Here is a 20378-nt window from a genome sequence, read left to right as displayed (position 1 = left end):
CGCTGCGACACCATCCGACAATGCATTCACTTACCTTATTTCTGTTGCATCCGATTTGACTCCGGCGTTCCTCCCTAAGGCTATGGGCTGCTGTTCACACACAGGCTAAAGTCAGTCCAAATACGCAGGCTGAAAACAGCCGCTGACAACAGACTGTGTGTCCATAGCCATATAAAACGCAGGATTCTGCTCAGCAGGAACAAAGATAAGAAATGTATCAACTTATGAATCTTATGCGGAAAACCCCAGGTCACAAGAGTTCTGGATAACAGGTTCCATCCCTGCACAAGACTGGCTTCCTACAGGAAAAAAACTTCTACATGACAACACATATCAAAGCGGGCTATCAATATACATATATAATAAGGGGTCAAGGACCACCAGTGCCTGTTGCACCATCATATTTGAGGGATCATGTGGAGTTTTTAGCTGCTTCTTCTCAGGAAACTATCCCCCTTTTCAGCTAATGAAACTCTGTGGCCATCACCTAAAAATGTAAAATGTGCAGTTTCTGACAGCTGATTTGTGCTATAAAGCTAGCATTTATCATAAACCATATAAGGACGCCACGCCATGTAAGCAAATGCACTGAAAAGCTGTGTCCTCCTTTATAAAAGAGGTATATATTAAAAATACTATAAAGTATGATTCTTGCCTGTGGTATACACCTTGGCAACCCCCTGTTCCAACAGGCAAAACCAGAGCTGGACAGAGGGAAAGAGAATTGGTCTGTTACTCCCTCATGTGCATACCATTCATTGCATTGGTTGCAATAGGATAAAGCTGTACAAATGAATCGGGACAGCCAGGTCATGCGCAATATTGCTTAAAACCAAGTTGTCTTTGTGCTTTTGCAGTGTTTCAGCGCAGCTAAATAACAGCTGGTTTTTATATTCTGCCTGTTTGTTCTCAACTGCATTCCGAGTTGCATTTTTTGCCGCCGCATATCATTGATTATTTTTTTAAATGCAACATGCTGTATTTTTTTGGACTTGATGTACATTCATAATACAATAAAGCAGAGCATTAAACCATGAAACCCAGTTGTGTTTTAAAGAAGCAGATGCATTTTGATGCTCTTAGCATGCATTTTTAGAGGTATGAAAATGCCTGTGTGTAAGCGCCCAAAACGAGGCATTATTTTTTTAATCATTGTACAGGTATGGGATCCGTTATCAGGAAACCCGTTATTCAGAAAGCTCTGAATTATGGAAAGGCCATCTCAGGATAACAGGTCCCATACCTGTACTAAGAGAAGTGTCTCATTGAAGGTTTTAATCCCCTTTAGGAAGGCCACACACATATAGAGGTTTTTCATACAATATTATTATTATTAACATGTATTAATATAGCGCCAACATATTTTGCAGCACTGTAAATGTGTCGCTGCTAATATTAATTTGTTGTCCAGTTTCACTCATAATACGGTGTATTGGTCAAATAACTTGGCAAAATAAACAAACATGGCTGACCTATAACTTTCCTATTGGGAATACAGAAGTCTCCTCTTATCAGCTATTTGCACAGTTAATGAGATGGGGAGGAAACAGGAATGCCTTGAAAGCCTTACGGACAAATATTTTTTCTGTCACAAATCAAGGGGAAAACAAAGAGTGGCATGCTGTTTTAAAAATTAAAAGGACCTGTATTTTATTGCATTTAAGGTATTAATACACTAACCCCTTTCCCATTGTTTCAGCTCACTGGGGGTTCATAACAAATATCAAAAATATCTGCTGCCTGAAAACAACCTGCAATGGAGCATAGGAAGCATTTAGCTCTTTAATTCTCAGAATATTTAGTGCCTGTTATTGAATATAAATGTGAAAATCTATGCCTAGACTGTATCTTAATGATTACACAGTAGGCTTTTCACTTGTTAAAAATGTATGAGGGCGCATTACAAAATGTTTTATGAACAAGGCTGTATTTGTTTGCAAAGTGCTAGCTTCCTATAGAAATCTGTTGGTATATAAGTGTTTTTATTAATGGAGCACATTACACAGCACCCATTCGCCAAGGTTCAACTCTCACTGGGTCTAATTGGATGCTTTTCAATCACTAGTATTAGGAGCAGTAGGGGAAAAGTGGCATTTTGACTGCCACAACTAAACCCCATGAGCTTGAAAGAAATTCATTGACGTGCAATTCAAAGAACCAAAGTGCTAAGCTTAAAAATAAATATTCTATCTAATATATATTTGCAAAACTATTTGAGGCATGGTCAACCTTAGAATTCAGTTTTAATATGATGCAGCCTATGACAACTTGCAGCTGGTCTTCATTTACATTTTTTTAAATAACATTTTGCACTGTTGCTCTCCAGTTTGAAAAGCCTGTATATATCTAGTTATTTATCAATATATCTAGTTGCTAGGGTGCTTCCTACCATAGCGACAAGGCAGTGGTTTGGAAATCATATTTTGCTAGGGTTCTTCCTACCATAGCGATCAGGCAGAGGTTTGGAAATGAGATTTGAAAATGAACAGGAGAGGACCTCAAAACAAAAATAAGCAGTAAAAAAAAAAGGAATGAAGTACATGTCCCATCAATAAACTTTTTCTTGTCAGCAGGGTCAGTGACACCAACAGCCAGATAGCATTTAAGATCTAAAACCTTAGGGCAGAGACACATGGTCAGATTCGGGGAGATTAGTTGCCCAGTGACAAATCTCCTCTTCTTCATATGACGGGCAACTAATCTCCCTGAATCTGACCGTGTGTCTTTGCCCTAAAAGAGGCAGAATAAAAAGATGAATTATTGAAAAATACCATAAAAATTAAAAACAGTTGAAAATTCCCTTTCTCATTTAACTTTTTATACTGAAGTTCTTCTATAAGGAATGTTGATGTCTTTTTTTTTCTTGAGTCCCACCTATCAGCCAAGCAGTGGTCTGAATGTCAGGCTGGAAGATAAATAGGAGAGAGGTTAAATAGAAAGATAATTAATATTAATAACAAAGAACAATCGAGCCGCAGGATTAATGTGCTTATGTTTTAGACTGAAGGTGGAAAGCAAAAGGGCAAATAGTTAAAATTTCAATTTGTCTCAAATTATCACTGTGTACATTAAAATAATAGTAATCACACAAAACTGTTTCTCTAGCAAAAGAATAGAATATATAATCCTAAGAAACTTTCCAATATACATGAATAACAAATGTTTAGTGATATTTTGTTTAAGATATTTATAAATGTAATTGTACTGAAAATCTGGCTGTTGTATTTTTAAATATTTTAGATTTATATATTACAGGTATGGGATCCATTATCCGGAAACCTGTTATCCAGAAGGATCCGCATTACAGAAAGGCTGTGTCCTATAGACTTCATTATAATCAAATAATTAACAGATCTGGAGGAGTACAGGAATGAGAAGCAGACAGAGATATACTAATACTCATTTTAGGTAAATTTACAGATAAGTTAAAAAAAACCTCGATAATTTTAATTCATGATCCTCTAGGCTCAGCTTATATTTTTATTTTTCAGACTTTATCAGTCCCCCTTTTTATTTGTCCATGTCCTAAAGGGGCCACATTTGCTAATTGTTTTGATGTGGCTCTATCTAAAAGATACCAGGAGGGTTTTTTCCACCCGTTGAAAATCTAGGATTTCCTAGATATCTGTCCCAAATTGTTGACATGACCTGGTAACCTCAGCCCAGATTTTATAGTAGGTAATCTTCAGCCAGAGCTTCCCCATTGCCCTGCCCCATCAGTGCACCCAACAGTCCCAGTGGGAATCCCCATCTAGATGCGTCTGAACTACACATCCCAGAATATCCTATCAGCCTTGTAAATACACAAATATGTAGTTAGTGTATGACTGGCCACCTTGTGTGTTTTTTTCCCGCCCAGATGAAATGAGTAGGATTGGTTAGCTATTATAATCACAGTAAGGGGCACATTTACAACAGAAAAAAACTCACCCCCTCTTTGTGTGTTCCTGGGGGGATTAATAAAAGTGTATTAAGCAAATGGTGAACTGTAACTTTGCAAATACATGGGGGGAAACACACTATAAAAGCTGCAAAGGCTCTGTCAGCCGATGTCACAGAGGAAGCCGAAAAGCCAGTCGAAAAGTAAATTTCTTCACCCTCCATTGTAGGCAGGGTTGCCAGGTTGGCAGTTTTCCAGCCAAATTGGGCTACTAATTTAAAGCCCAGGCAGGTTTTGAAAGTACAAACTAGCCAAGGTCCGGATTTGGGCTACTTTTTGGGCCTTTAGCTGGTTTGTGCTTTGGAAACCAGTCACAGAATTTGCTTGCCCTAATGTGTCAAGCCTGTGTATCTCAATGCATGGTGGGTAATGTAGATTTTAACAGTTTGCCAAGTTTAATGTAAGACTACAATGCCCAGCATGCACTGGGACTGACTTGTTTATAAATTGGGAAGTGACCAGATTTTGGGCTCTGTACCCCAGTCTCCAGTGACTCTTAGGGCTATTCCACACGGGGAGATAGCCACGCGTTTGCGGTCGCGGCGACAAAGCGCCGCGCCAGTCGCCGCGACCGGCGCAGGCGACAGTTTTGTATGGGCGCCTATGTAAAAACGCCTGTGCTAACCACACGAGGCGATGCGCTTTTCAACAGTCGCCTGAAAATGCCTCGCCAGGCTTTTTCAGGCGACTGTTGAAAAGCGCATCGCCTCGTGTGGTTAGCACAGGCGTTTTTACATAGGCGCCCATACAAAACTGTCGCCTGCGCCGGTCGCGGCGACTGTCGCTGCGCTTTGTCGCCGCGACCGCAAACGCGTCGCTATCTCCCCGTGTGGACTAGCCCTTATGCATTCTCTCATTCAATTTCAAACAATTGTGGGGCAGAAATCTGCTGGCCTCCAAAATGTTTAGAGGTTGACCTGTTTTATCCATATTTATTAAAATGGTATTTAGGCCTTATGGGTCCCCTTGTACCTCCTGTAGTTACGGACAAATATGTCCAAATATGATTCGTGGAAACATTTGTCAAACAGTGAAAATGTATAAAAGGCGTATTTTCACATTGATTTCTTTAGATTTATTTTTCATTGCACATGTTCTGTTTTGGGCTACTTTTGAAGTGCTTCTTGGCTAGTTTTTCGGCCGGTTTTGTGGCTGACTGGTCTTGAAAATGAGACCCGGCAACTGTGATTGATTGAGAGTGCGTGTGAGAGAGAGACAAGAAGAAGAGACCTAGGAGGACCCTCCAAATGTGACTGTGTGTTGCTGCTGCAGGATCAGAGCTGGGGGAGGAGCAGCCCGACTGACTGGAGATGGCTCCAATTACACCATTTGCCTGGCCTCACTTTGTTTTGCTCGCTGCCTGTCCCGCTTATTCGCTGCTGCCAGTTGAGGATTGAAGAGGGGATAGAAACATTTGTTATCCCCGTTCCCCACAGGGGCCACTGATAGAAGCGAGGAGAGTGCTGGGACACAGGCGCTACTCCTGCGTGAGGTGCATCTAGTAGCCGGGCTATTTTTACTAGCAGGCTGGGCGTGTGTGCCAGGGGGAGGCAAAGTTTAGCCGTGCAGCCTGGGCGTGTGTGGATGGATTTCTTTCCTCTGTGGGACTGACCGGGAATCTTTTCCCCTTGAGCGAAGTGATCTGCTGGGGCAAAGTTGTATTTGGCGGAGGGTTGTGTTTATAGGGGGATGGGAAGTGCGCGGGGGGAGGTGCAGCTGCTGGAGTAGAGGGGGCTCGGCCAGTCCGCTGTTTCGCTGCTGCCATTTGATCAGACTGGAGCTTTGAAGATCACACAGATTACACAGCTGGGCCCCAAGGCACTGGCCGGGGCTGTGGGATGTACGGAGCCTTTTAAGCCCAATTGGATGTTCCCTGGATCGGAAGCCTCCTATGTGGACTATTGTCGGAGCTGCTCAAACTTAAGCAGATGGCTGCGGGGATCTGTCATTTGTCTGCTGCTCCCACGGATAAGTAACAGCAGCCGCACAATCATTCCACTGGGTAACTTTCCTTTCTACATTATACTGTGTGTGTTTGTGTGTGTGTGTTATTGTGTGTGGGTGGGGAGGGGCCCTGCTATATGGGGGTACCTGTTATCCGCAGCCCATGTGCCTGTCAGGGTCTTCACCAGTGGGCATTGCCCATCTCTTATGTACACGACTTATCCACAAACACATTGCTGGGTGTCTAATATTGACATGCCAGGGGTCCCATGCATTGAGTGCTGTTGTTTCAGAGCCTAGTCTTTGCATGTGTGTCAGATCCCAGTGAAATGCCAATGATTTCCAAGCTATGTGGAGGGTCTGCTTTAGATCTGCTGGATGATGAAAGTCTATGAGCTTTGTGTATGTGCCCCAGTGTGTGCCAGTGCTGTTAAGTGGCCTGAAAATTCAGCTCCTGTGATTCTCTATGTGGAGTCATACGCAATGTAAGGAAATACTATGGCAAATCGTGCCTGGGTCCTTGTCTTGTTGAGTAGCAGCAATGTGCCGGGATGTAGAGGGAGCTAAATTTCATTCTTGCATATAAATTATGCATGGAAACAAATAGGAGAGTCCTTTGCAGCCGTGTGTGTGCTGCTGAGTAGCTGGAAGCAGTGTTTTGCTTTAGCTCTGGGACATTTTAGGCACTACCCAAGGAATAGCTTGGAAAATCTTATGTCTATACCTGGTTCGCTTTGGAAAAGGTCGCTGCTTCTGCAAAGACGATTGCGTGGCTATAGATGAAGTGAAAACCTCAGTAGTGCACCACCTACCGAAACCACACCTCAGGGCTCCAAAGTATTGTCGTATGTCACAGAACAGAGCACTTACTGCTACGGAGACCAGTTGCTTTGCAGCGTGCCAAGTCCTTTGCTGTGCGTGTGTGTGATATATTTATATATATTTACTTAACTCTTTTATTATAACCTCTCTCGCAAAGTAGCTTCTAAACCAGACTGTGTCATTATTATTCTATGTGTGCCTTGGAAAATTCAATTAGCAATGTATTAACCCCCACCCTAGTACATTTAACCCTAACACAATGCCGACATCTTCTATATAAGAGAATAAAGCACATTATTATTATATTATTGCATTAATAAATACAACCATCTGCACAGACTTTATTTTGCAGACACATTTGGTGAGTCTGCCATAGAGCTGACAGTCAACATTTAGTAGATCCAAGTGGCACAGGAAGATCCATAAACATTGCACCCAGGTTCTCGAGGTCTAGAGTTCATTTACCCACCCATGAGCCTTAAGTCACCGATTTTACAATATATTCATGCATTCTGGTGATTTATATACACTATATTTAAATATAATGTTGACTTGGCAATATCCTCCTATGAAATAAATGCTTGGTATAGTCGCTGCACACTTTAATGTTTATTTTATGCAGGCACTAGCCGAGATGCTTGTTTGTATGCTCAAGGTGTCTGGCTTACAAGGAGCTCAGTGTGAGACCGTGCTTTTGTGCTGTAATGGAATATGCCTTTATTCAGCTTTATTTGTGCCCAGAGCAAGACATTCGTGTGCTTAATGTAACCGTCTACCTAATAAGAATTTCTACAAGCAGCTTTGCTTTCAGTCTATAAACATTTACTTTGCTCAAAAGAAATTCATAAGAAGATGAATGGGTCCTGTCACTGCAATCTAATTGCATATTTGGAGGATCTAATTATACCTGCTCAAGAAATGAGCACGTGTGAACTTTTTTTCCCCCACAATATACAGCAAAAAAAAATGTATTAGCATGTAGCAAAATTAATGTTACTTGGTTGGCTGTGATGAAAAAAATGCAAACAGTGTAAACTAAGTGATTTGCCCAAATTTGTACCTTCCAATTATTGAACAGTGATTGGTAAATTGTAGTTTTTCCATTAGTAAAGGGCAGTGGGTTAATTCCACTTATTGTAGCACCTGGATTATGTGCCAGTGTTGCTTTAAATAACAAACATGACGACATGGTCTTTAGATGATGTGAGCTTTATTTGCAGCTCTGCTGGTGAAAGATCTCATTGGCTATATCTTATTTGAAGGCAGCATTGTCATGAAGCAGTCTTTAAATTAGTCCTAGTGTAATAACACATTTAAATTGGATGACCTTCTGCAGATCTAATTATCACTGTATAAATTACAGCATGTAGGGTCCTGATGTGTTCTGCTGACTAATAGGTGAACCTGTGCAGAGATATCTGTTTTGACTTACATTGCATGTTGATGCGTGATTAACTCTGTGCTTTTTCCCTTGTTCCATGTGTTGGGGGAGATTATCTGATCTGATTATGTTAAAATATTGATACCAGACATAGAAGTCTATGGAGCTTTCAAGCAGGCTGGGGAAAATAATAGAAGTCTATTGGAGGGCCACACCCAGCCCCTGGGCCTTAAGATGGACAGTCAGGTTAATAGCTGTCGCCTGTCAATCTGTTTGTTTAGCAATTATTACATATCAGGTTTTGCATTCACCTTGTAGGAGCCAGAAACTATGAGGCCCATTTATCAAAGTCCAAATTTCTCATTATTTTCTGAAAAATAATCTGACCAGATCCGCACAGGTTTTTCCCCCTTATTTATCAATACATTTTCCTGAACATTTCCTGTTGGAAAAAAATCGTGAAAAAAACACATCGTACAAATTTTTCGGATTTTCCACCAGAAAACTCTTCCGATTATTGCACAAAACCCAGTGCAAATCAAGGTATCTTCAGGATTTCTCCCGTTGACTTATATGCAACCTTAGCCGGTCTGAGATGCTGGATTTTCTGATTCTGCCTTTTTCCATTCTCGGCGTATAATTAATCCAGAAACAATCGAGTTTTTATTCCCACTTAAAATTCGTATTTTATAGTAAAAAAAATTTTATTTGGGTTTTTTGGCATTCGGACTTTAATAAATAACCCCCGAAATGTCCATGTTAAAATCTGGAACTGACAGCTGTTTGGGGCACCAGCTGATTCAAGAACACTTAAGGACCCACAGGTTGCCCCCCTCTCCTCTAGATCATGTACTAATACATTTTTCCACTATAATGAACTAAGGATAGGATGTGTATTATTTACTCATGGGTGAATATTCTATTCAGTGCTTTAACACCAGTAAAGTGCTTTGTAATTAAACCAGCCAAAGCAGTTCCTTCACCCTGTTGATCTGTTTTCATACATTAGATAAGCCATTATGGTTACAGTTAAAAATTGATATAAGCCATTCAATTAAGTTCTTCCCTTTCAGAATATCTGCCAATTTTAAATTCAAAAACAAAACGGCTGTAGGATTTTTGTTTTGCCCTTTATTATGGCCAGCGAACTGTTTACAGAAAATCATATTTCTCCATCCTATGCCAATTCTTAGTGCTGTGGGAGGTATTTTATGGTCTCTATTCAGTGTCTGGCACAGAGAGAAGCAAGCTGCGAATAATGTATTGATTCAGTTTATTCAAACAGGAAGGCTAGTAAATTGTCTTCATTCCACACGGCTAATGTTTGAGAAGGAATAGGCTTCAAATCTCTAGAGCACACACGTACATGAGATATGTCTGTTTCCCCAACTTTTCTCTTCCATTAGTCTTTTGTTAACTAACCCATATTAGCATTTTTACAACCCTGCAGTGAACTTCTGCCTTCTTTTTTCAACTTGGGCTCAGTCTGTAGATCATCTATCATTCTGTCCTTGGTCACAACAGACTACTGGCTCCTTAACCATTCAGAGCTATAGAGAAATTATCCGACTGTGAACAGCACAGCTGGCTGGAGTTTTTTTTCTCTTCTATACTACTGCCAGCATTGTAAGGGCCATAGCAACAAAAGTTAACATCAAGAACATTGAGATTCCTTTGTTTCTTTAATGGCTTCCCAACTCTCTTCTTCTTATTTGGCTTTGCTAGCTGTCAGCGCTCAATGGGTTTCACTCCTGGCTACCTTGGGTTAAATATAAAACAGGGGGTGTGCTTGATTAATTTTGCTAGATTTTGGGATTTATTATTCAAGGGATCTGAGGTTTTCTGGATACAGGGTCTGTTTTTAACTTACAACACTGTTTCTTTAACTTAGAGCACCGTTGCAGAAGGTTAGTTTTGCACTCTGTATGGCTTTAAGTAACACAGATATTGTCAAATACAGGTAATTAGTGCCATCTAATTATTACAGAGAAAAATCAAATATGTGAAAAAGAAAACAGAGCAATGGTAGAAACATAGCTTTCTGCTTGTAATACAGAACTAACATAGGAATGTTGATTTGATTGTATGTCAAATGTTTTATTGTACAATGCTGCTGAAAATGTTAATGCTTTATTATAAATTGTGTAAATTAAATATGCGTCTTTATATTGTGATGTCATCAGTTATAATTTAGTGTTTGTTGATGTCACTTTTGTGTATTATAAGAAATAATATAAACCCCAACTTTAAAATGTAAGGCTCTGTAAGTCACCTTAGAGTTAAATGACCTTTATAGAAACACTTCAGCTGTAGCCCCTGCAGGCTAAGGCCATGGATCTTCTCAGTGAGTTCTAATATCATTATATTTTACAATACACCCTGTAAAAATTTTAGTTGATACAATTGTTTTTTTTTCTACAATTGATACAATTAGTTGAAACATTGCACAGCAGTATCTGTGTAATATTAGCAACTATTGTATTAATTCAGGTGTCTTTAAAGGGATAGTGTCATAGGAAAAAAACTTTTTTTCAAAATGAATCAGTTAATAGTGCTGATCCAGCAGAATTCTGCACTGAAATCAATTTCTCAAAAGAGCTAACAGATTTTTTTATATTCAGTTTTGAAATCTGACATGGGGCTAGACATATTGTCAATTTCCCAGCTGCCCCAAGTCATGTGACTTGTGCTCTGATAAACTTCAATCACTCTTTACTGCTGTACTGCAAGTTGGAGTGATATCACCCCCCTCCCTCCCCCCCCCCCAGCAGCCAAACAAAAGAACAATGGGAAGGTAACTAGATAGAAGCTCCCTAACACAAGATAACAGCTGCCTGGTAGATCTAAGAACAACACTCAATAGTAAAAACCCATGTCCCACTGAGACACATTCAGTCACATTGAGAAGGAAAAACAGCAGCCTGCCAGAAAGCATTTCTCTCCTAAAGTGCAGGCACAAGTCACTTGACCAGGGGCAGCTGGGAAATTGACAATATGTCTAGCCCCATGTCAGATTTCAAAATTGAATATATAAAAATCTGTTTGCTCTTTTGAGAAATGGATTTCAGTGCAGAATTCTGCTGGAGTAGCACTATTAACTGATGCGTTTTAAAAAAAAAACATGTTTTCCGATGACAGGATCCCTTTAATGAAACTTGGGGATTCTGCTCAGCAGGGACAAATAACAAATGTTCAATTTAATGTATCAATTTAGAACAGTAAAAGAGTCGGCGACCCCCCCTTCCTAGAGCTGTTTTAAAAGGTAAAAAATTAAACTTTATTAAAAAAAAAAAACAGTCACAAATAGAAAGTAATTGGAAAAAGTCTTTATTTCTGTTGAACTATCTGAAAACAACTGAACTTTAAGGTGTTTAATATTTCCATATATACATTTCCATATATATATATATATTTACATATCTACTCGAGTACATACTCCAATCTAGAAACTGCAAAGCGTTGTTTTCCCCTCCACTTGAAGAATATAATCATTGTAGTTACACCAACTTGTAGAAACTTGATGCATACTCTGCTGTTGTGATTTGAAACCGCTTAAAGGCATTCTCCAGTCACTGAATTGCAGCTGAGGGTTATGTTTCTAAATAGGGCTTTACCGTCACATTATTCTTTTTGTGTTTGGAGAGACTTGTTTATCTGCATATTTGTGTTAGTGTATTGATATGACTATTCACTAACCTGAATCATCTGCTGAAATATCATCCAGAGGTTCAGGCAAAATAGGGTCAATGCCTTCCGGAATGTCAAAGAACAAACTAATATATTTCTTAACTAGCTACAGCTTTTATGTTTATGTGCAAATGTTTAGAGTGTTCTACCCATTCGTTTAGAGCCTATATCATGCTATTCATGCCTTGTTTGGAATGTGTATGCTTTATTTTACAAATATAAAACATATTTGCCTTGCTGCTTGCTTTGAATATATCAAAAAATCTTCTATGGATGTAGTTCCAGTAGTAGTAACCTGCTATTATACCCTCTGTTTAAAGGAGCATTATGCTGACCAGTTGAGATTTAGAAATCAATGGCAGCTCCTTTCCTGTGGGATGTAATAAAACATGAATAACTAAGGTTATGACTGCAAACGCTGCCTATTAATAGGGTACATTCACGTTGTAATACACGCAATGTATTAGTATATTTCCCCTATAATTTCCCTATAGTTTTTAAGGCTTTTTTTTTAAAAAATACATATGCACCCTTTTCAGCAGTTGGAGAGCACCTTACCAGACTGATCCCTTTGGTAAAGAGGCACCGCTCCCAGGGCCTGAGGTATATACCTTTTTCATGCTCTGATTGGGTGGAGTTTTCTCTTTACTGGTCTTGGATTGAAGCACTGTAATCTGTTCCTCATGTAATTCTAAATTGTTTACAGACTAATGGCAGCTTTATTGATGGCTACACTTTTGCATAGCCCTCTGCTCCCCCCCCCAAACCCTCCCATCCCCACTGTAATGCTAACTCAGGCTGATACATGTTGGAGCAGAGGCTGTACACTGCCAGAATGGACAACAGTTTATCAGCACTTAGCTGGAATATCTGGTATTAGCTGTTGCATGAAAGTAACTATTGGCTTTACTTTGTGGATATGCAGTGCCCCAAAGCCTGCCACATAGCTGTTTGTGTTTTGAATGCTGGAAACATCTGGAAATGAACAGTCTATGGCAGATGGACTGATGGGCATTGACTGGAGCCAGAGCGGTGTCTGAGGTTATCATTATCTAATTTATGGCTTTGGAAGGCAGTGCTGGCAGGCAGTTCTTTACTAATAACCCTCTCTATTCCCCCTGATTGCTAACAATGATATCCCTTAATACCCATTGGGCTGTTCATTTTTGTCATGTTTTAGCAGCCCAGAATATTTTGTTCTGAGGATGAAATTCCCAGAACACACAAAGGAATTTAGAATCTCATCACCTCCATGCTCTGTTACCAGCCCTTGATTTGTCCATGCTGCTTTGGCTCGTGTCCTGATCAGAAGGAAATAAAGCATGTTTGTGTGCCGGGGAGGTGTATTCTATAGTTCATGCTGCTAAGTTGGATGCAGCCTCACTACTTAGAGCTAAACATACATATTTAAACACTGGGCCTATGCAAGATGGATTGCGCAAATGCACATATTGTGTTTAGAAAGGGCTTTTACCTACACTGCTACTGCTATATTCTATAAGCAGCGGGGGAAATGTATAAATGCTAATACTTGTTGACATTACATGGCACAGAGGAAGCATTATAAGGTGCAGAATAAACACAAATGCTTGGTTTAAAAGTGCTACCGTGCACAAGCCCCGAGGTTGCCACTGGCTATATTCTGAAACTAGCAACGGGATAAAAATTACATTCTGTGTCTGCCGTATGAATTAGAATAATTATTATTATCAGGATAGTGTTATGTCAAAGATACCCCCCCCCCTTAAAAGCATATTCTTGCCATCAAAAATGAGCAGGAGAGACACTGGAGGAAATAAACACTGTAATAATCATTTATTCCTGGGAGCTGTATAGGTGGGACTGTGGTGCTGATATCATCATTGATGTAAATAGAATTTCTAATCCTCTGCTTTAATATCTATGACTAAAATCTTCCTATCGACATGGGCTACACTGAAGGAAGATGTCTTTGTGTACATCATGAAAAAAACTTTGGGTATGTTTTATTTAATCCATATTTTTGCTAATGTGTCAAATTGTTTGCTTCTGAGTTGTTGTTATGTGCACTGTACATTTCCAACTCAACAACTTTGCTATTGACAGGGCATCTTGGGATTTCCCATGGTACCCCATTGACTTGTATCTGCACACAAAGCCACAGGGAGCAGAGTTTTTTTTCACTGAAGTGTTTGAGGCATGTTCCCACTTGTGAAAAAAACCAGGGCCATCAACTTTCCTAAATATAAAAAGAACATGAATGAAACAATGCTCAAAGAACTTTCTGGCTTTTTTTAGAATACTTTGGCGTTGTAGGGGTAGCAAAAGCTTGAGATCCATGCCTGGGCATCCCTATCATAATTCATTGCCATGATGTTATTGACTAGACTATTCCAAAGACTGTGATATAGGATTTTTACAGGCAATTCTGTTAGAACTCAGAAAAAAATCATTAAAATGTACATTTGTATTATTTATTATCTATTCTAATGCAACAAGTAGATGCAGTGTCAGTTGCCCATGACAATGCCCTTTTGTACAAGTATATTCATATACAGTTTGCAGCCCTGAATGCATTTGCATGCAGATGTGCATAACACTGAGTGAACATTTTTTTTTATCTTTCCATAAACGTCTATACAGTTGCTAATGAAAGGGGGCACACCCAGCTATATGCGCACACTGCATTATGATGGGAAGAGTCCACCAAATAATAAAAAAAAAATCAACAGTAATTAAAAGAAAAATAAATCAAATTCATGACTAGTTGCACACTACCACCCATGGACGTAACTACAGAGGAAGCAGACCCTGCATCTGCAGGGTGGCCCAGAAGGTATAGGGGGCCCACCAGTCCCTAATTAATGAGACATTTCAACATATGTTGGTAAAACAGACAACCCCTGGATATGTTGGGGGCCCTAAAATTAATTTGCTGTGGGGCCCAGTATAATGTAGTTACACTGGTACCACCTATTGATATTATTATAGAGTGTGGGTTCCAGCAGAAACAACGTGTTATTGTAATGGGGCAAACAACTGGTGATGCCAGAGTTTGGAGTGAAGAGAGGAGGGGAACTGGTCAGCCTTTCATTGGGTTTAGATGAGAGTTTTGTACACAAAGCACTTCCTTTGTAGCTGTTCCCTCTTGCATTGAAGCTTAAGACTCCTGAACTGCCCAACTCCACAATATAAAATATAGTCTGAAATAGCAAATTGGCATTGTAGCTTTTATTTTTTAAAAATGATTTTATAGCCCCAGAGAGAAAGATGATGAAAAAAGCATACATTAATCAAGTCAGGTTTGGAAAGTGGCAGATCAGTACACAGTAGGTGTTAGATCAATGAATAATAGATGTGTCTGTGCAACCAGCATTGCCTTGATCCCACATTCTCTAGTCAAACTAACTGTGCAAACAGCATACAGACTTGCCCATTTGTTACCCCACGGATGGAATGTTCACATTCTGAGCAACAGCAAAGGATACCAGATACAAAAATGGGAGCAGACATGCAAATAACTGTAAATATTTGCAAATGTGTGCTGGGTAATCTATAAGTAAAGGGGCACTGTACTGAAATATTGGTATCATTTACTCTGTATGCCTTGTAAGGAACTACTCCATGTTTGAAAATAATATGATTTGTGACTTTCCCACTTGTAATCTTGCAGCAGATGGAGAGAGTAAACTCTGCTCATACTTTATCATGGTACTCCCATTCATAAAGGATTTGGGCCCATTCCCATTATATTATTTGAGCTGCATGGGCCAGGCAAGACATTATAGTCCCGGGGTATTAAACGTAGACCTTTTATGAACTACAACCCATAGCATTCTGGATGTATTCTGTATCCTCTGTATTGTATAGTGACTGTAGGCAAATGACTTTATATTGATTTCAATCTTTACTGTTTAATAACAAAGCATGTAACCGGTTTTCTAAAGGGCTAATTAACCTCATTACATTTTTTTTCTCTTACCTTATTAAATTTAAATGAATAGTGATGCTATACCAATTGCTATGGGCAGCCTTGTGCCTTTGAACAACGTATTAAGCAAGGATATACTGGGGGTCGTACAGTCCTTGCTGCCACTGTTCTTATCATATGAAGGAGCCAAGCATGGTGGTAGTACAAATGTAGGAAAGTACAGTGATAAATGGAGTTCAGGTAACTAGCAGTTATCATTGACTTTGCATTGGCGTTTTTTTCTTTATGCAGCAAAAAGGTCACTATTAGTTTAATTTAACTTTTCAATCATATTCTAGTAGAAACAATAGGGGTCTCAGTAAATTAGCAATGTATCTTTCTGTAGTTATATATAAAAACAAACACAAGAAATTTCAGAAGAAATAACTTATTTTTTTTTTTTTTTGGGACTAAAAAGTCAAATCTTGTTTTAAATCAGAGTGATGATGACAAATGACACAAGGAACTATACAGTAAGTCAAAATGGAGTGTTAAGCACAGTGCACTACTATCACAAAAGGTTGCCCTTCCTGAATGAGTCATTTGGGTTGGTTGCTTGTATGATGTAAAGGCAGCATAAGCTGATTGGCCCACATAAGCAAGTTATGTGGGGGACACTCAATTGCATCTTTAAAGGGACATTTGTCACACTTGGGGACTGTTCCTCCATGAGAAAGTTCCCTACTAGCCTGAACATCGCATGATCAACCAATAGGGAGTTGCTCTATCTCGACAGACATATATAGCTCTTCTTTCCCAGCACCACACTTTTTAATTCAGCAGGAAATATCATCAAGGTATCAATCCATGTTTATTTTTGTCTGCTTGTGTAGTATATTTATCCCAGTAATTATGCCTTCATTTACTTTAAGCCTTAAAAAAACGTCAGCTTCATGGGTTTATTTCACAGTGCGCGTTTATATAATTAGAAGAGATTTTTGAAGTAGAATATTCGGTTTCTTTTTATGTCCTGAAATAACAGTACAGAAAAAAGTATCTGTGCCAATCCAAATGGTTAGCAAAAGATTGAGGCAAAATGCTGCCATTCAGCCATTATATGGAAATTTTGCGTGACTGGAACAAAGTCTGCATTTGATTAAGCAATTTGAGGACTATAGAGGGCATTAACACTTCCACTGCAGAAGGAAGCAAGCATTGCCAAGTTGTGTTATGCACAACCCTCCTGCATGTCAATTAGTTAAAATCCCCTTTTAAACCCTTCACTGCTATACAGGGCCCTGGTGAAATGCTATTAGTCTGATGAGAAGCAACATATTCAAAAAGAAAAGTGATATTTTATCAAAGATGCTGGGGTTGCTTGGAAACATTTGTTCCTATGAATACAACTTTGTTGCAATTTCATAATGGTATGACTTTTTTCAGAATTGTATGTTTTTTGTATTTTTGATGGGTGTTTTTTTATCCATTGTTATCCCTTCTACTATGCTAAATTGCTCAATTATACAAATAACCCTGTTGAAGCTTGAGATAGTTTTGTTACAGCAGGAGTGCTCATATGTATGTATATTTTTATTTATATAGTGCTACTTACTCCTACACTAGAATAATATGTTAAGAGAGTGAACTGGGGATCAATACAGTAACATAAAAATACAGTTAATTTTCATGTTTAAGTGCTAATGTTAAAGAGACAAGAGGAAGGAGGTCCCTGCCCTGTAGAACTTAAAGTCTAGGTTACCGTAATATGTATATAGAAATGATTTAACAGAATCCCCAGGACCACCATACATATAAAAATATGTTTATGAAAAAGTGTGCAGTAGCAACACCCTTATAATTTTAGTTATCTGTTCTATGGCCCTGAAAGAACTATATAATGCTGTTCTGTAATCAACAAGGGTCACAAAGGTCCAAGTAAACTTCTTCTGTTTGATAATCACAGTTATACATGTGAGAGCTGGGTTTAAGGTGGCCATACACAGGCCGATAAAAGCTGCAGTTCAGAGTCGGCAGCTTATTGGCCTGCATATAGGGCCCATAAGCTGGCCATAGATGCAAAGATCGATCGGACTTCCCCATCTCCCGACCTGCCACTAACCATTCCGATCAAATAAAGTAGTAAAAGAACAGATCAGCCGATGTTCTGCCCCTGACAGCAATCGTACGAAAGTTATGTCCGACAAAGCTGGTGACCGTCTCCCACTGAAAACTGTACGATCTGCAATACATGCAGAGAAATTATCGGCAGCTGACAGAAATCTTAACCTGCCCGGATCGGATCTTTGCGTCTATGACCAGCTTCAGACAGGCTACCCCGATCGATATCTGGCCGAAGTCGGGCAGATGTCGATTGGGCGGGGCTAAAAATCTTGTTGGATCGCAGACCGCATCTGTTCATTGATGCGGTCCTGTGATCTGACCACCTATATTCCCTTCATTGTGATCCAGTCGTTGGGCCCTATATTGCCCACCTCAAGGTGGGCATATCGGGGAGAGATCTGCTCGTTTTGTGACCTCACCAAACGAACAGATCTCTCCCAGATATGCCTACCTTGAAGGGAATATGGGTGAACAGAGGTGTTTAGCATACAATATTGAGGTCTCTCTTTCATGAAACAAAGTGCTGACATAATTTTGGGATATACAAATCAAATCCATGATTCCTGTGACACAAATTGATCAAGATGATTTGCCCTATTGCACTTTTCTAAAGATGACATGCCAACATGTTGCTAAGGCCATATGGGTGGCTCAGTGCCATTTTTCAACACTACAAAGAAGTCAAACTGTCACCCTTTTATGTTTTAAACCGAATGGCTAGTAAGTTTTAACTGGAGCCTTGTTTGTGAAGGCAGCAGGTTGTGATTCCCCAGTGATTCTGACAATTTATCGGAAAGTTCCATAGCTAGAGCCTTACTGAATGACATCAGATAGGGATGGTCACACTGGGTAACTTGTAGTTGGCCTTCTCCATTGGTAGTCTCAGCCATGTGGTTTTTTGAAAGCAGAGAACAGAGCAGAAATAAGTGACAAGCAGTCTATTGTATGCATACCTTTATAGCACTGTGTTAAAGTAGTTCCATTCATGTATCACGTTCCCACACATCTGTAAACAATGCAAATAAGCAGAGGGGCATGGACATGTTTATTGCATACAATAAGATATAGCTGTAGAATATAAAGAGATCCCCTTCTTATTAAATAATATATTTACTCTTTAATTATTTTGGTAGCAGAATAAAATGTTTTGTTTGTGACAGTATCTTCTAGAAAGACTGTATAGTAAAACGTTGGTTGCTTCTTCCTTGCAAGCGCCGGTGCCTTTCTTCCAATGTCTAATAGTAGAACCTTAGCAGAGCCACAGGGAGTTGCTACTTATGGTGACATTTTTTGCAGTAATGTAACCAATGATTTGTAAAAACTCTAGTAGCAGTATAAAAAAAGATGCACAGTAAACAAGACCACAGGGACCCCACAGCATTCCTAAGGCTTATGACATTATTTTAAAAAAACATGGTGTTTGATTGTATAGGTTGCTAATGGTTTTTAGTTGCAACTTGCTTTTGTAGCAATAAGCAAAAGTGTTTGAATACATATGTGCTGTTATAAAGGGTTGACAAAATGTGTTCATTAGGATTATAATTGAAGGCAGCTTTCACTTTGACTATATTCATGAGCTACTGCAAAATGTATTTTGCATGCAAATAAGGCTACCATTATCAGTGTTGACTCATCATCTTAGGATCACTATTTGACTTTAAGCATTCAGAAATGCTACATCGACTTTTAATTTGTCCTTTTCTTTTCTGCAGCATTCACCAAAGTAATTACACGTTGAGGAAATAAAAACTGGGTGACCATCCATCACTGAAATATACTCAATGCACTGGCTCATCTGTTTATTCAATTAGGAAATTAGATTTCTCTGGATTCATTGGTCTGATACATTACATGGGGATAAAAAAAAAGTTAGAGAAATTGGACCCTAGTTACTAGGAAAGTATACACTGTATAGATAATCAACTTTTTATTGTTCCGTTAATTTGGGCTGACAACCAGAACAATCAGAACTGTAGGAAGTGCAATGCACTGGTCTCATCTACAGATTTTCAGCTCCAAGTGACAGATATTCATATTACAAAGATATCTGGCAGGATTGTCCAACCCCAGTGTACATGAATAGCACAGTCTTTCTCCGTACTGAAGCGCTGAATGTTGACTTTGCAACTCTGCTTTAAAACAAGACCTCTGTGCAACACTAGTGTGAACTTGGGGCATAGGAAATTCCACCTTAAAAACCCTCCTTCTGTTTTCAGTCGGCTTTACTTCAATAAAAGCATTTCAATTATTAATGACTATACATGTCTATAGCAGCCCTGTTTTCATGTCTGAAGCTCCTTGTATATAGCGAGGCGACTTGCAGGGAAGAAGTGTAGACATTTGCATTCGCCTGCTAAGCTTTTGAAGTCTAATCGGTGAAAACAAATCCAGTGTACAATGAGGTGACTCAATGTTTAATATTCATGAAAACATTTCTATATACAGATTGATTAATTTCAAATAAAAATTGACCCAGGGATGACGATTCGCTGCTGGCGGAGTTTAATGCATGCTGGGTATTCATTGAATAGCATTTTGGACTGGCTGCTGTGTGCTTCCTCCGTCAAGCAGTTTGTTTGTTATGCTGATTGAGC

General features: G+C 39.3%; 1 protein-coding gene across 3 annotated transcripts in view; it reads left to right on the top strand.

The window, feature by feature from the left end:
- The first annotated feature begins 4996 nt into the window (after positions 1 to 4996).
- sema6d.S (semaphorin 6D S homeolog) overlaps positions 4997 to 20378 on the top strand; it is a 47608-nt gene continuing 32226 nt past the window's right edge. For 2 of the 3 annotated variants that reach the window (XM_041588291.1, XM_041588290.1), the window contains exon 1: positions 4997 to 5942. The gene's annotated coding sequence lies outside the window, so the exon portion shown is untranslated. The remainder of the gene's footprint in view (positions 5943 to 20378) is intronic. The other variant, XM_041588289.1, reaches the window with a different exon arrangement.

Source organism: Xenopus laevis, chromosome 3S (assembly GCF_017654675.1).
Source record: "Xenopus laevis strain J_2021 chromosome 3S, Xenopus_laevis_v10.1, whole genome shotgun sequence".
Taxonomy (NCBI): domain Eukaryota; kingdom Metazoa; phylum Chordata; class Amphibia; order Anura; family Pipidae; genus Xenopus; species Xenopus laevis.
This window is presented reverse-complemented; position numbering and strand designations above follow the sequence as displayed.